Genomic DNA, 20,922 nt, shown 5'->3' on the forward strand with positions numbered 1-20,922 from the left:
GATGGGCAGAACATGTATTTAATTGCATTGCATTTAAATGCATCCTGTATCATAGCACTCCATATTTATCATAAATATACAGCTAAAAGGAATATAAGTGTTCAGTGTCATAAAGTGCAGCAATGTATTTAACATATTACTTCTTAGTGTAGAAGTAATAATATATATTCTCTGTAAGCTTATACTTTTATAAAGGTAAAAGAAGTAAATTTATTTGCCTCCCCCATCAAACATATATGAGCATCCTTTGAGGACCATTTAAAATAACTACTCAAAAGTTGTTCATAACGAATGAGATTGGGAAGAAAATCTGTATATAAACTGCAAGAAGTCTTTTTTACACTTAGACACATAAGTATAAATAGAATTGTGGAACTGAATCCTAATTTATTCCATATTAGGATCATTTTAATAACTTGCTGCTAGCTGTATGAGTACTTAATACTTTACTTGGAGTACAACAAGTTTATACAGTTGGGAATTGTTTAGGTAAGTAATTGTTTTCTATTATTCCGACACAAAGACAAAGCAAAATCCAGAGGCAGTGAGAGATTTTTGCATACATTAGGATATGTATTTTTAACAAATTGTTATTTTTAGATGTCCTAAAAAAGGACAAAGATCCTGTGCTAAGCTCTCTTCAGTTCAGTGTGTTATCTGACAAGTGATCTTGTGCTGCACATTTACAGAGAAGAACTAAAAAATACTGAAAATAATGTTGTACAGGTAAAACGCTGTCTGCATTTATCCTTCCAACTTGTGCCTCTCTGCCAACGTGCTTGCAACATTAGAGGACAGGAAGAGACTTGACTCACTCTAACAATAAACGGTAGCTGTAGCAGCTCAGCAATATTAATTTAGAAATGGATAGCCATTTTTTTGACCATGCACTAATCTGATTGAAAGCACACATTCAGGATTCTGCATTATTTGTGCAGAGCAGAAAGTGAACCATTTTAAATCTGTGCCAAACTTGCAACTCATTTCTGTTTCAAAGGATTTACTGGCAGAGACAGTACAGTATAAAACAGTATGATACAGAAAACCTATGGAAAGCAATCATCAGTGATGCTGGTTTGTTGTAGGGTACAATGGATTTTGAAAGAAGGCAAAAGGGAAGCTTCATTGCTTGCCATTACTTAAGAAGCTGTTCCACAGGTAGCTGTCTTGGATGGATACGAAGTTAAGGTGAAGAGATGCAAAGACAGGAGAGTTCGAGCAATGAGATTATTTGCTAGCTAAGAAATTATTTTGTGATGATGTGCTGACCAGATGCATCTGGTGTCTTGGCTCACACTGCAGGAGGAAGACTGCAGAGCTGCATCGTACAAAGGTATGAGCAATAGCCCTCACTGCATGTGAACAGTCAGCAGGGAGTCGGACTCCTGAGTCTTATATTCAGAGCATGAGATGTGACAGGATGGTTAGCAGGGGATGGCACTGGTGTGTGATTATCTGTGCAGTACCACAGACCTTGGTCATGCTGGCCACGTCCCTCATCAGGATGGCAGTTGTGGAGTCATGAAAGCTGCCTGCTCTGGTTGACACCTGTATCTGCTCATGATAAGCAGCTCTTGTCTGAGCTAGTTCAAGATCTCAGGAACCAGTTTATATCCTGAACCATAACTATAGGGCATTCAAAGACAGATCTAACTTTTGTGTTATGAACCATGCCTGGTAACAAGCAACCTTGTAAACTCTTTTCATGTAACATATTACTGTTCTTATTTGTTAAGAGGTAACTGAAAAGACATTACATTATGTCTTCAAAGGCTTGTTAGTTCTTCAAGCACGAGTTCCCAATGACCTCAACAGAACTGAGACTGTGTTGTGGAGACGCGAGTTCTGCCTGTGTGCTTACACAGGGTTATAGTTATGTTTTCTTTACTCTGCTTCTACTAGAGACAACCAGTAGTAGAAACAACCAATTTGTTTATGAAATAATATACCATATAGTATAATTAAGGGTAACAGAGTCTAGTCTATACTGCTTAAGACAAATTAAAAATACTAAAAATAGTTTCCTGTGCTGGTTTTAATGCAGGAAGCAAGCTCAAAGAATCATCTGGACATCTTCACTCCAGGGGCCTTTCTAGGAGTGAAGAGTCTTACCTACAGGGTCTGTTCTTCAGCTAGGATCTTTAAAATATAAATGGCTCAAGTGCAGAAAATAATACAACCATGTTAGAAGACATATACTTTTAGATAAAGGACCTGCTGAAATCTTTGACTTCTTATATGACAGGATTTTTGAAATGTAATTTTCCCACACAAGGTATTATGCCACTTAATTTGTTCCCCATTCTTTGGCTGCGCAGGAGGATTTGTACAGCTACCCTGAAACAACGTTCTTTTTATGGAAATTATTTGTCAACCTTGGGTGAGTTTTTATGATTTACCTTAGTTCAGGTTTTAAATAGAAACAAACTTACTTTGTTATGTTTCCACAATTCCAATACAACATACAGATAGGACTTCCTTCTGATATGTATATACACACAGAATATATTTTCTTGTGATGTACGAGAAATGGAATCACTAAAATAAATTTGAAAATGACCATTTGAATTTGGATACAAAGTAGCCTTTGGATAAAGAGGAGAAAGAATTCACAGTTACCAGTAGACAACATTAGGCAGATTCATCCTCTCCTGTAACTCAGTGGAATTCCGATCTTTTGCTATTCCTTGATTTTGTCCCTTACGCTTGCTTTGGGTCTGTCATAATTTCAGCACTGCTGTATGCCATTGATTGGAGGACACACAATTTTACTGTACAGCAAAAATGATCATTCACTGAAAAAGGAGGAAAGTACAATTATTGTGTAAGCAATATTTAAGACTGGGTTAAACATGCATTCTTGTTATCTACATGACTAAGGTCACATACAAAACAGATTTTTTTGATCTTCCTAGTATGTTCATATACATATATATTCACATGTGCATGTCTGTGTGTGGGTATACTGTAATGTCTTTAATTGGTAATTATGTTCTGCAGTTCATGCATGGTTTTTGTGAACCTTTCAGTTGCGTTTTTAAATCTGACACACCAATGTAACGTTTTAATGTTTGAACTGAAATCTATTTATCATGCCTTATGAAAAGAATGAGCTATATCATTTGTGTGCAGAAATGGTGTTTGAAAAAGCAGGCTTAGTTTTATTTGGAAATATGAATAATCTATCTAAGTAAGGTTTCAAAGCAGAATAAATGGAGCATTTCTGTACTCTCATTTTCTTTGCAAATTATTGAAGATTGACCTTCAACTTGAAAAAAAATAAAATGTTTTAGACTGATGTCTGTTTATTACTCTGTGCATTTAATATTCCTGTGTTTGTTGTTGATTTATCTTTAAAAATTAGGACCAATGACTGAGAAGGTATAATGAATGGTTTTAATGCACTTATGCATTCTCTTCTCTCCGTATGGAATCAGAATATTTTTGTACCTGATGGTCTCAACTGTGACTCATGGACTGCACAGTCACATTAAAAAGAGCTAAAATACATATTCTCACCACAAGAAACCACTATATTTGCCAAAGAGGGTTTATAAGATCAAAAATGGGAGGAACTGTAGCTTTCATAATTATAAATGGGAAAATTCATGGTTGCTGTAACAACAAATGGGGAAGACATTGGGAACTTAAGACGTTTTCTCAATAAGATTAGATTATTATTTGGGGGGATGGGAAACAAGAACTCACTGAGTTCTGAGTTCTCATGATATAAATAGGAATGTCAATACAAGCTTGAAGTAATCCTTCCACCTTATGTGGCCTTGATAAGGCCTCTGCTAAAGCACTCTGGCTGTTCCAGGCATCTGCCTTTAAGAAAGTCCGGAAGAGAACAACAAAAGCAACCAGCAGGCTGGAAGGCAGAGTCTACCGGGACAGGCTTACAGAAGTGTGTTTGCTTAGTGCAGAAAAGAGAAAAATGATGGGAAACATTCTTCTGTTCTTCTTTGTGTTGACTAGGATGAAGACAAGAAAAAATGGACTTAAGGTGAAGCTGGAAAGATTGATGTTAGAAAAACTAACATTAATGGTAAATAAGTATTTGACAGATTGTGTAGGAAATTTTTGTAAGATCACACTAGACAAATAACTGTTGTATGGTGTAGGGAGAGCTGATTCTGCATTTTATGTGGCTGTTCTGTCCCAGCCCGTAGAAACCCCTACTCTAGTAAATTTTCTAGAAACCTGAAGTTGTCTTTTCCAGTCTTCCAAATAGCTCTCCCTTGAGGCAACTAGTGAATAAAAAAGGCATTCGACATTAGGTTTGTACTATTCAGAACTGATCCAATTATAATGTCTTTGGAGAAGAGGAGGTAAAATATTAGGCAGGCATGATACACTCATGTAATTAAAGCCCTACTTTTCCTTGGGTGGTAATAACAGCTATCTGCCCTTCTTCTTCCTCTCTCTTCATACAGGATGCAAGGTCACACCCTGAAGATTCATTACTAAGATTACTGTATAAAAACAAATGACACAGTCCCTGTCCCAAAGGGCACATGGTGTTCTCTGAGACAAGGCACAGGAATGAGCATGGTCAACAGCAAGGAAAAGCTGGATAAGGATAAGGGTGACTCTGCAAGCTAGCCATGGGCACGTGAGGGTTTTGCTGGTGAGGCATATTTTGAAATCTTGGAGAAAATTTGTATGGCATGACTTTAGGGAAGAACTGTACTGGAAGATTCATTGGGAAAAATACCAGAGACAAGAAGGTGTAAATTCAAACATACAAAAAGGGCAACATTTACTTCTGAATCATAGCACTATTCAGTGCTCAGATAACACGCAGAGGAATGGCCACAGGACATGCTATGTTCATCACAAAGGCATTATCAAAATGCTACTGTCAAAAACCAAGTGGGATGTACAGTCAGTCCCAGTTCAGGCTTCAGGATATAGCACTCTTCTCTTCTTCTTGCAGAAGATCTTCATCATTTTGGATGTGTTTGAGACCCTCCTAGAACGTGGTAGAATGACTGTGCAATGAGTGAGTGCTACAAAGGTAGCCAGATGTGAGGGGAAGAGGAAAAATAGCATAAGAGATAGCAAGAAGTGAATTCTGCTTGCTGTTAATAATATGACCCTTAAGGGACTTGCCACTATCAATCATAGTGCAAAAAGCTTTTTCATATGTATTCCCAGTGATGTACCGATATATACATGAGATTGGTGAGGGCTGTGCATTTGGGTCCACATTAAAGGCAACATGTCTGTGCTATTTAGAGTTTTCTGTGACACTGAAATAATCAACAAAATCATGACTGACTAGTCAGTACAAGGATTAAAAAAAATCCAGTGATGTGGAAAGAAGGGCAGCCAAGTACAATGCTGAAGAAAACAGTATAAAGCTCCTGCCAATGAAAATGCATAGCCCAGGCTAGCAGCAAAGGTTTTAACTGCCCGTCACAAAGATCTGTGTTCTCCGAGACTCCAACAGCAAAGGATGAGCAACCTTATGAGCAGACTGGTTTGTGCCCAGCACGGGAATCAGAGACTGGGGAGAGTAGCATGGATGTGGCTTATTGCTCTTGTATATTTGGTGCAGGAGTTGAAAATGTATAAGGCAGATATAGAACATATAGCTAATAAAATACATATGGTCCTGGCTGCATTGGAAAGCACAGATTTGAGAAAATAGCCACTGCGTTGTTCAACCTGTGCTATGGAAATTAATCCATGACTTTAACAGGTAACACTTTTTCTAAAACCTTTCCAGTGACTCTAAGCTGTTAAGATATTTTTTCCTACTGCCAGAAAGGGTTACCCTCGCTGAAATATCACCCCTATCCTAATTACTTATGCCTAGGGTGTACTTCGACAAGCAGCTTGTTCTTCTTTGATTCATGGCCAAGATGCTGACACAGCAGCTAGTTTGTTTCCTGCCGAAAAGGAAGACTAGTACAAAGGAGCAGCTTTCAGATGTGCCAGAAAGAAAGAACTGGGGGGACACAAAGAAACCGTGGTGCAGCAGTCAGACATGTAACAGCACACGGGGACTCAGAGAACTGCTCGCTCCGAATCCGGGGGTTCACCTGTGCCTCGCCAGCAGAGCCCTTGCTGCTGTGCGGAGTGACGGGGGAGTTCACTGCAGGCGGTGCCCCAGGAGCAACCATGGCATGATGGACTCAGTTCCTCACGTGCCCATGGGGAACATGTGCGGAGGGAGCAGCTCTGCCGTCCTTCCACAGCAGGCAGCTTCGACCGAGAGGTGGAACGGGCACTGCTCCCCACCACCTTGCTACACTGAATTGATCACCCCAAAAGGGGTAAGACGGTTTCTCCTTCATCTAGTAGAAGTGCCCAGGTCTAGCCTCAGTCTGGCTCTTCAGAGCATTTCTAGTCATGAAGCTTCTGGGGTGTTGAGTGAGCTACGACACTGTGTAAACACTGCATTCGCAGCATGTTTTTATTCCACAGTGAGGCAAATCTGGCCTCATATTTTGAAGAACTCGATACACCGTGCTGTTTCAAGATTAAACCTTCAATGGCCTTAGGCCAAACATCCCACATTGCTCTAGTGCCTTCTGACCTGCCTCCTTTCCAGATTTTCCTGCTGAAGGATGTGGAACAGGTACCAGAAAGAAATGAGATTTAGTGGTCAAAGATGCAGAGGTGCAAGACATTTTGTTCCAACCCACCATCATCCTTTCAAGTCCTCTGGTCCCATTTTCAGAAGCTTCTCAGGTTATCTGTGCATATTATCCAAAGTCAAAAGTCATTCTCTTGCTTGTGGGTAAACTGTCATTAATGTGGGATAAAAAGCAAGCTGATTCACAGGAAAAAAATATTTATTGATGTCACTTTAACAGGATAAAATTTCAGTTTATTTGCAACAGTTCCTAGCACAGAAAAACTCAGCAAACACTAAAATGTAAGAAATGTTCTAATCTTTATGGTAGAACTAGGATGATCATAAACAAGAAGGCAGAAAGGAGAATGTAATAGCTTTCCTTTTGTTTCTGGAGGCTTGAAGATCATTTAAGTCCTGAGGGAGAAAAGCATTATTGCTCTGTAAATCTCTCCCTACCAAGCTTACTGGATTGTTTGAAACAAGCAGTTTTACATTGCTGTGAATGACTGCTCAGGAAAAAAATAGCGTTGAGGGAAACAAAAGTGAGTGGTGTCGCAGGTCAGGACTGAGCTGTGCTGCCAGTTGTATTAATTAGCCTTGCTTGCACATTCTTGCATTATAATCAGTATTATTCAGCTTTAATTTAATTGCCATTAACCTCTGCAAAACACCCACATGTTTGGATATGGGGAAATATATCTGGGGCATTACTGCATGGCTAGAAAGAGCAATTTGCTCACAGTCAAAAAGCAGCTTAAGAAAAGGTACCAGAGCTAACAGCAGCCTATTATTTATCAGCTACAAGAAGCTGTCAACTGCAAAAAGCATGGAGAATATTTATGGTGATTTGTCTCTCCTCTTACCAGAAAAGAAAGCTATTGGAATTGTTCATGCAACACAGATAAAATTTTCCAGGTTTTAGTAAAAACTGCTCAATGTTCAGTTTGCCTGACTCAAGGAATGAAGGGCTGATCTGTTCCAAAAATGCCAAGAGCTGAATCTTGCCCGTGTCCCTAAACCTTCTCCATTGTGGTAGCATCCACCTTATCCTCAGATTAGTTTCCCCCAGAAAAAAGATTTTTTTCAGCTTCAGTTGGAGTATTAATATGACACAACTTTTGCAGCATGCGGGTCCACACATTATTACATTACAGCTAGGATAATTGTACACATTTCAGAGGTGGGCATGGGGAAGCTGAAGCCCATGATCTGAAGCCCTGCCACGTGCAGGAGCAAAGTTACGTCTCTTTGCATCATGGTCCAGCTGCAATCCCATGCTGCAGTAGTAGCATATCCTCTGGGAACTCCTGGGATGTCAGGAGTTAAATATTCACTATGCATAGTTCTACTATTTATAATGAATATTAACTGTGTATAGTTATAGTGTTCTATGCAAACGATATTCATTATTTATGTTTCTGATTCAAGACCATGCTTCAGATGAAATCACATGTTTAAATTTGTAGGCTGAGGCAAGTATTTTACACCCACTGCTGGGATGCAGTAGGGTACTGCTCTAGCTGGGATTCACACCTACTAAATATGGAAATGGTGCCCCTTGGCTGTGGCTGACAGCACAGCAATCTTTGACAATTTGGGATAATAATTAATAAATACAAAATAATTTCCAGAGTATATACTAGACCACACTATCCAGCAGGCATGCAGACACAGTTACTGTCATTGCGGCTTATCTGTCTGGCTGCTGGGTTTTCTTACAACACATTAATCACTCGCATCCCTGGTAAGGAGGCAGCTTCTTAAGCCTGCACGATGTAGGTCTTTTTAACTCCCTCTAATAAGCTCTCACTAGCATTTCATATTACAAATGCATTTTATCAGTGGGTGGGTCTACACTGTCAAATCACTTAGCTCCAAGATTTGCTCCTAGAGCAAATCATCTGCACTGCACATATGCGTGTTCCCTCCCAGTCTCTCTTCTGGAACAGAACAGCTCGTTCCCACTGCTATAAAACCAGGCTTTGGCCCAGGAGCTGCTCCATTCAGGCCATGGGGCTATGCTGCATCTGCTCATCCTCGTCGCCACCCAGTAGGCTCACGCTTGCCTCTCCCACCGCGCCCGTGCACTGCACCCCAGGGCATGGCGCGCTGACCCTCGTCCGTGTGCTGCAAATAGCTCCTGAGCTCCACAGCAACCCTTTAATTACTCTGGGAAAGAGCCAGCTTAAAAAAGGGCATGTCCAATTGATTAGTGTAGCTGTAGCTTTGGTATAGATGGCAACTTTGGCCTCCTACCAAGAACTGAGGCAGAAACCCACAAAAGTCAAGAGGACACTCTCTGACCCTCCTGGGAGCAGGCAGAGACCATGCAGAAGAGGGACTGACGGTCTTAGCAGACCTGCTCAGGCCCCCTCACTTCATGACCCTCTGGAAAAAGGCCACACAGCCCCAAGGATATTGTTGACATACATAACTTGTTGACTGCAAATACAACTGATCTAAGGTTAACACTAACAGCTCTAACTCAGTCACCACTCAGAGGAAACACTTCATACACCTTAAACACTGACTCATCCATACTGGTCCTGTGCATGGCATCTCCCAGCGGTAGGGCTGAGCATTACTTGTTGCTTGCTCAGGCTTTTATGTCTTGCTTATTCCCCTGGCAGCACAGATGGTTTCACATACCATGAAGCCAGGTCCTATCATCTCCTGCTTTTGAGGTTCCTGGTCAATACCATTTGGGCAGTCCAACCACAGTCTAAGCCCTTATCTTGCAGGTCCCAGGCAGAATTCCTTGTTTCTTTCATAGCTGATCTTCCTGGAGTCTTGCATATGTTCATGCACATTTCATTGCAATATGCCCCTCTTGCCACTTTGACTTACCATACACCACTCTTTCCACTCCTTCCTGCCCACTGATATGCACACGCTCAGCTCCTGGATTCTGTCCGTTCAGCTACATGACAAGTGTGTTCATTATAAAGTTACAACTACTATATTTCTGCATCAGAAATTACAGTCTACGTAAAATCAATCATTAGACTTTAAGTGAGATGCTTGCCAGGTCCACAGGAACATGTGAGCTGCATTCTGGTCTTGTGTGATTACTGTAGGCTTCTGCCTATGAAGGACTGTTCACAGAAATGCCATAGGGCTCTCAGAAGGGTTGCCTGTGTTCCCCAGCAATGGCTGCACTGCATTTTAACAGCAAGCCCTCAAGGGCAAAGAACCAAGTGTTCAGTGCAATCTCTACAGGCTAAAGAAACACACCTTATAAGCACAGCTAAGAATTTATTGTTAGTCTAATGAAAGTGTTAATAATAAAAGAATTATTATTAGTCCAGTTACAATGATACTAACACAGATAGTCTAAATTGTCCAGTTATTATGGTTCATTCCCAATAATGATACAGCTCATGCTCATCCTTCCTTGCCCCTCTGGGTCCTACGGCCACTGGTCCCAGTCTTCTCCACTAAGGAAGGGGGCTCTTATAGCAAGTCATCAGTACCCTGTGTTCTTCATTGAGAGGAATATGATGTTAATGCTGACAGTTTCTTCCTCCACTTCTCTGGGAAAAGTATGACATTGATCTCACTCTGGGTCTGTTCAGAATCATTTTTATATATTTTCTAACATAGTCTGCTTACTTGCTCTTTCCTCATTGTTTTAGCAATTCCATATTATATCTAAATTTGCTATATCTAGTATATTTTACTTATTTTGGAGGCTTGTTCTTTGTTCTCTTTAGCAATTCACAGGTTTGTTTTTCTTTAGTGACTAGTACTGACCATCTGATTTTTGTTTACAGTCCTGGCTCCTCTAGTATGATTCTGTGCTTGCACTTTCAAGGCCTCTGCTATCATTCTGTGCTTGTACTTTCAGGGACCTTCACTACAACCCTCTGTTTTTCTTCAACCACCTTAAAGCTGTAGCTTGCTGATCACCTAATTAATGTTCTATTAGCACAACTTTCACACATACATCCTTGTTTTAGGGTCATTATTACACTCTATCACTCTACAAAAATAATAATCCATTGGAAGACACAGATACGTTCAGACACCTACAGCAACAAACACAATACTCCATATCCTCTAGTTATGGCATCAGTAAATTATCAAAATTATCAAAATTAAATTATCAAAATTACTTTCCACTAGTCTAATGTTTATAATTTATATACACACCCAGTGCACTCAAGGATAAACAATCTGGATGATGGCTTCAGAAACTTCCACCATGATCATACTCACTGTAGACATAAATTGGCTGCCTGTTAATCAGTAGTCTTACAGATGGTGAGGTTTCAGAGTTCACAGGCAAGCTGCCATGGGCTTCTGCCAGCTGCCTTCATCAGCTCTTGTAGACAGTCCCTATACACAAGACCTCTGTATCTACCTCTGGTCATCCCTGGTAGTTGGCACATCCTGGTCCCATCAGCAACACCGCTATCCTGGGTCACAAGTCTCGTCTGGATGATGGGGAGATTGGCAGGGATGTAGCCCAGGTGACTTCCCCTGTGAAGATTCATCAGCCTGAACTGGCAGTTCACATCTCTGGCAACAGCCTGCCCATATGCTGGCTTCCCTAGGATGGCTGTTCCACTTGTCAGGATTGATGTCTCCAGCTCTCTTGCGGAGACCCTGTTCAAGAGTAGAAGCCAGGCGTAGGACTGACCATGGATGTCAGCAAAGTTTGTCTGATGTGAACTTGAGCGGTAACCACAGCAGTGGCAGAGGCAGCAAAAAGCAGTAGCAATGGCAAGTGCAACAGTGGAGCGGTGAGTGGCATGCTCTTGCAGCAAGTGGTTATCAATGTATGGGGTGTGCAGACAGTTTTTGTGGAGTCTGCTGAGATAGTCACCTGCCATATGTGAGACAAAAGTGCCATACATGGCACACCAGAAAGGCCAATGGATGAGCTGGTGGTAAGCCTGCTGGATGTGTAGCAAGCCAGGTTTCATATGCAGTCTGGTGCAGCTAGCTCGCTTAGGAGGGGCCAACCCTGACATTTTGAACACAAGCTATGATAGAGGAGATGCCTTCAGAAGTGTAGTTGCCAGCTCTCCATAGCCGAATTTGGAACTGTACTGAATTTGGACTAAGGAGAATTCATATGATATTCCTCACATGAAAGGCAATGTTTTTCATTTCTCTCTGCTCCTACAAATGTGTGAAGTCTTGTACATCTGGGTTACTTTTAATAACATACCTGGGAAAAACCATAAATTAATCCTTCCAGAGCTGACCATGTGTTACCCCTTTTTGATCAAAGTGACTAGCATAATTCATTTTGTTTCATATAGGAGGAGATTTTGATGACAGTCAGGTATCTCTGATGTAGTCCTGTTTCTTTATAGAGGGTATAGCAAGCCCTGTTGCCCTGGCCTCAGCAGGATACAAACAGTGGGAGATAATTTCTGTGATAACTCCAAGCACTTCTGTGACCAACATCTGCTGGAAAGTTTTCTCCCAGCTTTTTCTCCTGACCCTGTTAACACTGCCTCTCTGACTCAACGCTCAAGTTAAGCTCGTCTCATGACAAGCAAGTGTTCCACACTTACAACCTGTATGTCCTCCTTAGAAGACACTGCAGTGATTTAAAATTTGCCTTTTTCATATGTCAGAGAACCTTCCAATGGTGATTTCAGCAAACCAGTAATTTTGCAGAGCAATGAGAAATTACCACACAGATGGTCAAACACCAGGTCTCAGCTGAGAGGTCAGCCATTCAGAGCCAAGGAGTGGCAACTTCTTAAATTCCTTTGATTACTTGTGATTATCTGCTTGTTAGATTAATCAAGAAGTCTCTCCTACAGTCTCAAACACATTGTGTCCTAGAAGTCCACTGTCACAGATATGAATAATTGGAGGCTTTTATTTTGGATGCTTTCAAGGCAGGTGGAAAGCTACTGTCTTAAGAGGAGATAATGACAGTTCTTAGTTTCTACATTTATCATCACTTTATAGAACTCTCAAGTGGTAAACTAATGATCTTTTCTTACTAGCTCAGGATATTCTGATTTATGCCTGGTCAGTTCTTTAAGCTGTTTCTCTTCAAATTCAAATGACATTTACCCCACATGCTTCAATGGTCAGTGCTACTGAATTCTTAAATATACTTCTGTTCTCTCAAAAACATGTTGGAGATTTGCTTGAGCAAACCCAAGTGACACTTTTTTTTAAATGAGCAGTACAATAAATACCTGCATCTTGACAGCCCTCTTAGACTGCCTGTTGGTCTCTCAGAAAAGTAGTCGCATCTTACACTTCTGCTGGGTGTTTGAGTGTCTTTGAGGTTAACAGGAGTAATTATTTCCTTCTTCATATGACTGACAAGGTTCATGCTTTGCTTAGCCAAACCAGTACAACCTGGTATAAATTGTTTCTACTGCATGATTTTCTCTCACATATCTAAAATAGCAATTTAAAACTCAGTGGTGATAGGCCTACAAGACATCTTTCTCCTTCCCCTGACTGACTGATAGGTTGCACCTATCAAAGGGTAAGTTTTTATTCAAGTGACACTGATTTTCACTTATATTAAGACCACTGCATACCACACTGTCTACTTTACTACCTTTAAAGTAAAGCCTTTAAAATTAGTATATACTGCATATTCTCTTGGATCCCTTTATATTGCCAATGTGGTATAAGGTGACTTTACTGTGGGTGAAAATCAGTGTTTGTGTATTTATCCCAAGGTTTTTGTTTATATAATTTTATACAATTTTAAAATAAATGGCTTTTCTGCATATTCACAAGAGAAAGCAGCCTCTCTCATTATGCATTCAACACGCATTATGCTGCTGCTGTTCTCCCACAATAGTCTGTAATCCAGAAGAAACCATGTTGTTTTACAGTGAATTGGTCTCAAAGTAGACAGCTACATAAGGCAGCTTTAATTTTCTTCTTTCTTTTTGCTTTCAAGTTCAGTAGCGAATTAAAACCAGCACTTGAACTGACACAGCCAGAGTTCCTGAACATGAAGTAGCTCTGGATTCTTCCATTTTGGCAGAAATTTGAGAACACTTTCATGGCGTTTGGCAGTTTCACTCACATAATTCATGTAGAGCTAGAACAAAAGCTTAGCTGAAGTAGTCTACTCCCAGGAGTGTAGAAAACTGTTGGATTTTCTAGTGGCTAAAGAAGTAGCATAATGCTACTGGCAATGATGCAGAAATGTGTATCTTACCAAAATAGACACAAAGAGAAGGGAAAGAGGAAATATATTAATTATGGGAATATCAGTCCATTGGGCTAAATGCTGGTGCTATTTACAGCAGTGTAAGGCAATCAAATTTTTTGATATGATGACAGAATTTGTTCTTTGTCTTTTATTAAAAACATTAGTATCTGCTTTAGTATACGTTACTTCATGATAGTTGTGTTACATGCCTAGACCTGAGTTTTGCAAAGGAAGTTGAAATAATTTGGTGCAAAGTGTAATGATGCACCTGTTCGCTTAATGCAAGTGCAAAGAGAAGAGAAACAAAACATTGCCTGTGTTCATTATTAGAGATTTGAATTCATTTTTAGTCTCTTTGCACAGGAGCAAATAACTGCTGTTGAGCAGTGAAGAATTAAGCTCCTAGGTACTTGTTTTCAGCTCGTTCTCTATGCCAGTCACTATGACATCTCATGCACAGAGAAGAGACAGTAAAACTGGATTTATGCAACCAAGGACCAGACTGAAAAATCCTAGCTACATTACTTCAACTGAATTGCCAGCAGAAATTGAGTTGGGTGAGTTAAGCTGGATTCGGTTTTGTCTGTCCATTTTGCTCTACTGGCATTTTGAATAGGTCTCGGGAGCTGTCTTATGGTACTTTTTGCCATGAAATGTCTGTTCTCTTTTCAAGCTCTGTATACAATGCTACAGTCCCTGGATGTCCCTGCTCCTCTTTCTAAAGAGACTCAAGACTGCTGGGTTAGCCTAGTCCCTTAAATGTGTGCTGGGCTTGGGCTTCCCTTTGACTGCCATCAGTATCTCTAGGTCTGCATCAGCTACCAGCCATGATCAGCCTCTCCATCTAGATGTTCAGTAGACCAAGGTCTCCGCTGCTAGACTAGGATTATTTTTCCCTTACTTTCGTTTTTCACTGTGAAAGTCACTGGTCCTACAGCAACTTCATCCCAAACTTACTTCTAATGAAATCGTAAAAATCAATGTTCTAGAAGAATATGTATTTCTAGCATATCACAGTCCTGACTGAATCTCTCAGATGGTCCTAACAGGCCAAAAAGTCTGAGTAAAGGATCAGTGCATGGGGTGACCACTGGTGGCACATGGGTGAGGTGATCCAGCATGTAATTTGTGCTCAGATGGCACAGCACAGCTATAAATGGCATTTACAGCACTGCAGGATTAAAACTAAGGCCCTGAGGCAGACATGCAAGACAGCTAAACCCAAAAGTGACCACTTAGTTATTGCTAAGTTATTGTCCTCTGCTACTGTGAGGATCTAAACCGTATTCTATTGTGGGACAGGGACATCACACTAACTTACATGAGTACCTCCACAGAAGGAAACATGGTCATCCCTATCATTCAAAGTGAGTTTGGGTCCTCTGAGGACAAAGACAACCATGATGAGAAGGAAACTATGATCATAGATGGAAACAGCCTAGAGAGGTCCTGCTGCCCCAGGCCTTTCTCCTCTGCTTCTGGTCCCACTGCCTCAGACAAGCCTGACCCTTTGCCTTTCCCCCTTTCTTTCCAGCCTTCCTTCTCCTTTTGCAGCTTTGCTCTTTGGCTTTTGGCCTCCTCCTTCGACTTGGAGTTGAAGACATGCAGTTACATGGCAGAAAGTCTGAGAAAGAAAATGAAGACACAAACATGGAACCAAGCACTCTTTGTTACAAAAGTCATGTAAAAATATAAAAATGAGTAGTGGTTAGCCCCTTCCATGACACATCTTTTCCCAACTCCTCTGTCAGTCATAGCAGATAACCTTCATTGAATTACTGAAATTCTGCTATGTAAGAATTTGAATGTTAACTGTATATATTGAAACAAATGTATTTTTGTACTTAGAATCAATTCCTCGCCTGTGAAGCATTTGTTTCTTTTTAAGACTTACTGAGATTGCTACTGACACATCATAGAGCTTTTCCTTTCTCCTTCTCTATTTATTATTGGCTTTGTCTGTCATTATATTTTATCTAACATTGCTTCAGTTTTCCTTTCTCTGTCCTGATTTGTATACTAAAAAGCTTTCACACTTGCAAAGTTAGCTCTGAAACCTTTTTGTCTATAAATTCTTGGATGGAAAGGCTTCACCTCTAGACATTGACTAGTGATATAGTGGTTGATCCTAAACAGCAAGGATAAAAAGACACAGAAGGAGATTGAGAAAATGAGATTTACATAACTTATAAATGTTAACAGTGATCAGCGCTGTCTCCCAGGACATGGTATAACTGGTTCCATAAGCATATTTTGCAGATCCTAGTTTAAAATAGCAATGCTGACACAGGTCCTGGAGTACACAAGATTTTATTAACCCAACAAATTAGTTTTTATGTGGTTACAGTTACCCTAAGATGTAAAGTGTGACTCATTTTTATATTCTACATTGATCTCCAGCAGAACTGTATGTCTCAGATGAATATATACTTAGTATTCTGCATGCTGTTTCAATTTTGTCATAGCTCAGGAGCACCGGCCGAGAAGCTCAGGAAGAGCAAATCCATTTGTTATTTCTGCATATTAAAACAACAAGATTCAAATTTTTTTTTATCATAAATAGATCAAAAGAGTGACACAGATCTTGACAGAAGTCAACTTGCTGTTGTATAGGTAAAGAGGATGGATACAGCGACCATAATATTTTCTATTTAATTCTGATACACACTACATTAACAACAACTTTACCCCATATAATTTCAAAAAAACTTTATTACAGATTAAAATGTGATTGTGAAGCAATGAAAACCAAAAATTCATACTTCCTATCTGAACTTTTTCCTTCGCAGTTTACTGTGGAGTGAATCAATTGACCATTCCAGAAATCTGACTGGGAGGAGATGCCAGAGGGTATAGGTACAGATAGATTGGTTTTTTTTGTGTAAGGTATTCTGCTGCGTAGTTCCCTACAACTTGAGAAGTCACTGCAAAACTGTATTGTTATGCTGTGAAAACAATACACATTACGGGATGGGTGTAACAACCAGTACTCTGGAACTGTGCTGTAGATGCTCACTAGGCTGCCTCAGACATGTTGATTAGTACCTTTGCAGCTCATGGTAGTTAGTGTCTGAGCTTCAAAAACTATTGTTTTGTTGTATCCCTGGCATTTGGACATTTCAAGAAATATATTAAACTGCTAATTTAAAAAGCAGCAATTGAAATATGTGTAAATTCAATCCCAGTCTGCTACTACATGTCATATAGATAGGGACAGTTCAACTCAGGTTAATGCATCAGTATTTTGGAGGGAACAGCATACAAAACTATAACATACCCCATTAACTCAGTATGTGTTATTTTGCTATCAGCATCATCCGTACCTCGCTTGTCCGCTGTAACACAACGCCTGGTTTGTATCAGTCTTTTGCATTGGAAATGACTCATGCTCTGTAGCACAGATTTCCTTTCCCCCAGCCTTTGTGACATTGTCCAAAGGAAATATGGCCTGAGCCACGGCAAGAACGAGATAAGAGGAGCACAACCGGGGCAAACACACACACAGTTGCTGCTACTGTTAGCGTCGCCCAAGAAGATAGGTTGCAGATTTACCCAGGCATGAAGAAGTCTGCTATAAGTAGTCCACAAAGAATGAAATTTCCTTGATCATTCTGAGGAAAGTTTACTCTTTTGTAAGAGTATTTCCTGTTTTGCTTACATTGTGTTTAATATCTGAGGTAAGGTGAGGTAACCTGTTGGGAAAGGAATAATATTAACATAACCACTATTTTATTAAAGCAACACTACAAAGGCACAGTGTTGTTGTCATTTACAGACAAATGAAAGATGAGATCCTTATAGCATAAAGGAAATCAACATCTTTTTATGTGTGACCTGTGTGGGTGCCACAAACCACACAGCCATAGTATTCTGAAGGACTAAAGTCTAACTAGGTCATACTTTGTTGATTGAAGAAGATGACACAGGTTCCAAGTACCCAGTACTGTGGTTGCCATGTAGCAATGCAAAAACTTTATGGCTTTCTCCATAGGCTTTTCTGGTTTTCATTGCTGTTGTGGGTTGTGGGGGGTTATAGTTTATAGGATCTATGGAAGAAATGTGTTATAAAGAAAGGTTTAAGCTGAAAGAGGTGCATGAGATTGGAGGGATGCTCAGAAGGCGCTAACTCGTCAAAGACTAGATTTACTAAATAACTGTGAAATTACTGAGGAACATCTGTATGTTCTTACTAAGCCTTTCTCATGAGTCTGTGTGTTCAGTTAAATGGTAGCGTTTCAACTTGGGAAAATACATTCAGTTTATAAACTGAAATGTTTTCCTAATTAAAATAAATTTCCTTAATAATACTGTTTTGTCTAGTTCTTTCATTTTCAAAATGCATTCGAGGACAAGAATGACACTTTTCAATTTTAAGTCTCACAACAGGATTTATTGGTGCCATCTACTGGCTATTCACTTTTTAAATTTCACCAAATTATGAATAATGTGTCTTAAATGCAGAATAGAAAGAACATTATGAACCTTACAACTGTATTAGCCAACATCAAAGTACGTAATTGGCAAATCTGTAATAATTAAATTACATTAAGTCAAACTTTGGTACAGTGTTCCAACAATATAATTCAATTATGTACTTTCTAGGTGTGCCAAGAGAAGAAAGCTCAAGCCAGTGTAAAACTGTTGTGTGCAGAATCAAAGCACTAAATCCCTCGTATCTCAGAGGTACGCTGCTCCCAGACGACTGCCAACCATTTCAGATCCTTCCTCCCCAGTGCACGAGCGCATGGAGCACTAACATGTTCGCACAGCTGGCGAATGTGGTCACGCTGCTTTTTGCCCTTCCAGGAGGGGTGTCCCCACAAAAAGGTGAGGGAACAAAAGGTGCTTCAATTCAAAGCCCAGGGAAGCTGCTAGCATTCCTGATGTGGATGGGTTGAAAGCAGACAGGCAGCATTTGGGCCCAGAAGGGCCCGCACACGTCCTGTTGCCGGCTTCCCTCGGGCAGGCGCAGCAGCCAGCAGAGCTTGGAAGGGAGCTGCCGTCACCACTGCTGAAACCCTCACTGCTAAATCTATTCAGAGACATCTGAGGAGACCTAAAACTTCAACAAGGTTCTAAATCACTTAATTTCTTCATAGTAAAAATTGCTAGACTATAATTGTTTGAAGCAGTGCCAGAGAAAGGTCAGCAAATTATTATTACATTAACTGAAATGTTAACAATATCTCAGGTGCCAGCTGAGCAAAGTACTTGCACATCTGAGTAGTCTCATCCCTAATCAACAATATATTTAAGCACATGCTTAAAATACTTAAACACACTTAAAAGTGCTTTGCTAGATATCAGTGACAGTGGTCACGTTCCTCACTCTGGATAGTCGAGGCCTTTATATAGTGAGAAACAAATATATTTAGATCATGGCTCTGAGAACCAACCTCTGGAATAACTTGCTTAGCAACTAGGTTCTGAGGAAACAACATACATTAACAGAGTGAGTGAAAAAAGGGCTCATCTTTCCTTCTCTCTACCTTTTCCAGTCATATAACAAAAACACTAGAGCTTTAAAGGAAGGAAAACAATGTCATTTAGCTGTATATGTGGTTTAGTGATTTAATCTATGTATGAAAATGCATTCTGACAGAAGGAACTGAATTATCACTTTATATAATGCTAAGGTATCACTTTATACAGTATGATACTAGCAGCAAAGCTTACAGTTAAAGTTGCTAAACTCTTCATAACACTCTATTATTCAGTTGCTTGCTACTTTGACAAACTTCCATAGTTTGGGTGAAATTTCTATGCCTCAGAATTTTGTCTGGTCATTTCAGCAAAATTTCTCCTTAAGAAAGATCTCTCATTTTTCCATGAAAATTATGTCAGATATGCTGTTTTTCCCATATCAAAATTATTGGCTGCGATTCTGTAGACCCTATATACTGGAAAGCAGAGACTTTTCATTTGGTATAGATTGTCCTAGATAAGCCTGTTGCCATTCCCATGAAAATGCCTGCAAATTTAGTCAATGTAACTAGAGAAAGGGAAATCAGTAGAAACCTGTTGGAGTTTGAATCTGCACTGAACACACGCTGTCACGTGCTATACAAGGCCTCTCTATAGCCCAGGAACTGACTGTGTCCCAGGAGCAGAGGGTAACTCAGCAGCTCCATCAGCAGCTGAACAAAAATTGTCCTACAGTTGCTTCTTCAAAAAATGAGTGGGGAGAGTGTCTCCTGTGTGCTAGTGGTGTCCCTTTGCTAGAACACCAGAGTGTGGACCCTCCCAGAGTTCATGAAAAGAAAAATGTAATGTTTCTGGAATGGAAAGGAGCTACTGAGAGCAACTAGGACAGAAGCCAGCTGGTGGATGAGAGCTGGAACAATGTCAGAGAATAATGTAGGTAAGTGTCTTTGCACCACTAGAATACATTAACTGCCATATCCTGCAAATAACAAGATTAAATTAATGTCATCTATGAGACCTGCTGGCAAAATGTTAGCCACCTCCCCATTCAGTTGCTTGTTCATATAGCAAATTTAATTCCATTACAGCTCTCAAGTTACTCCATTTGCTCAAATGGCAGAGCTATTTGGATCTGTGGCAGGCAGGTATAATCCTTGCAATGATTCATGCAGGTGCCAAAATGGTTTCACGTAAGGGAATCTGGAATATTTTTCATATTTGTATATATTTGCATAGGAAATTATACAAAAAAGATCTGCATGAAGAGAGAGCTTTTAGATGTTTGTGCTCCTCTGAATAGCAATGAGCAACCTCACACTCTCTACTACCTATGGACGGATTATCTGGTTTATGGATAAATATGCCTGACTCTGCACAGACTGGCTCGGGGCATATTAGCAGAAATGTGGAGCTGCCTGAACGTAGTTAAACCATTCCTGCCCCTGGTTTGCATGTCTCGGCATCTGGTGCTTCCTGCTCCGGTGCTGCAGTGTGGAGCCAGTAAAATGGCTGAGCACCAGTCTGATGAGACCTCAGGTGGCTCCACACAGAGAAATTTGGTTGTCTCTGCCTACCGATCTTCAGCATTTCTACAGTCAGGTCTTACTAGCTCAGGCCTAGCTGCTTGTGAACATGGTTAAATGCTACCAGATGCGTATTTGTACGGCCTGGTCTCAGCCAGGAGCAGAAGTGGAAGCAGACGGTACCCAGATCCTTGAGCGTGGTCTCTAGAAGACAACTAAAATCTGGAAGGTAT

This window comes from Apteryx mantelli, chromosome 2 (genome assembly GCF_036417845.1).
Source record: "Apteryx mantelli isolate bAptMan1 chromosome 2, bAptMan1.hap1, whole genome shotgun sequence".
In the NCBI taxonomy this organism is placed as follows: domain Eukaryota; kingdom Metazoa; phylum Chordata; class Aves; order Apterygiformes; family Apterygidae; genus Apteryx; species Apteryx mantelli.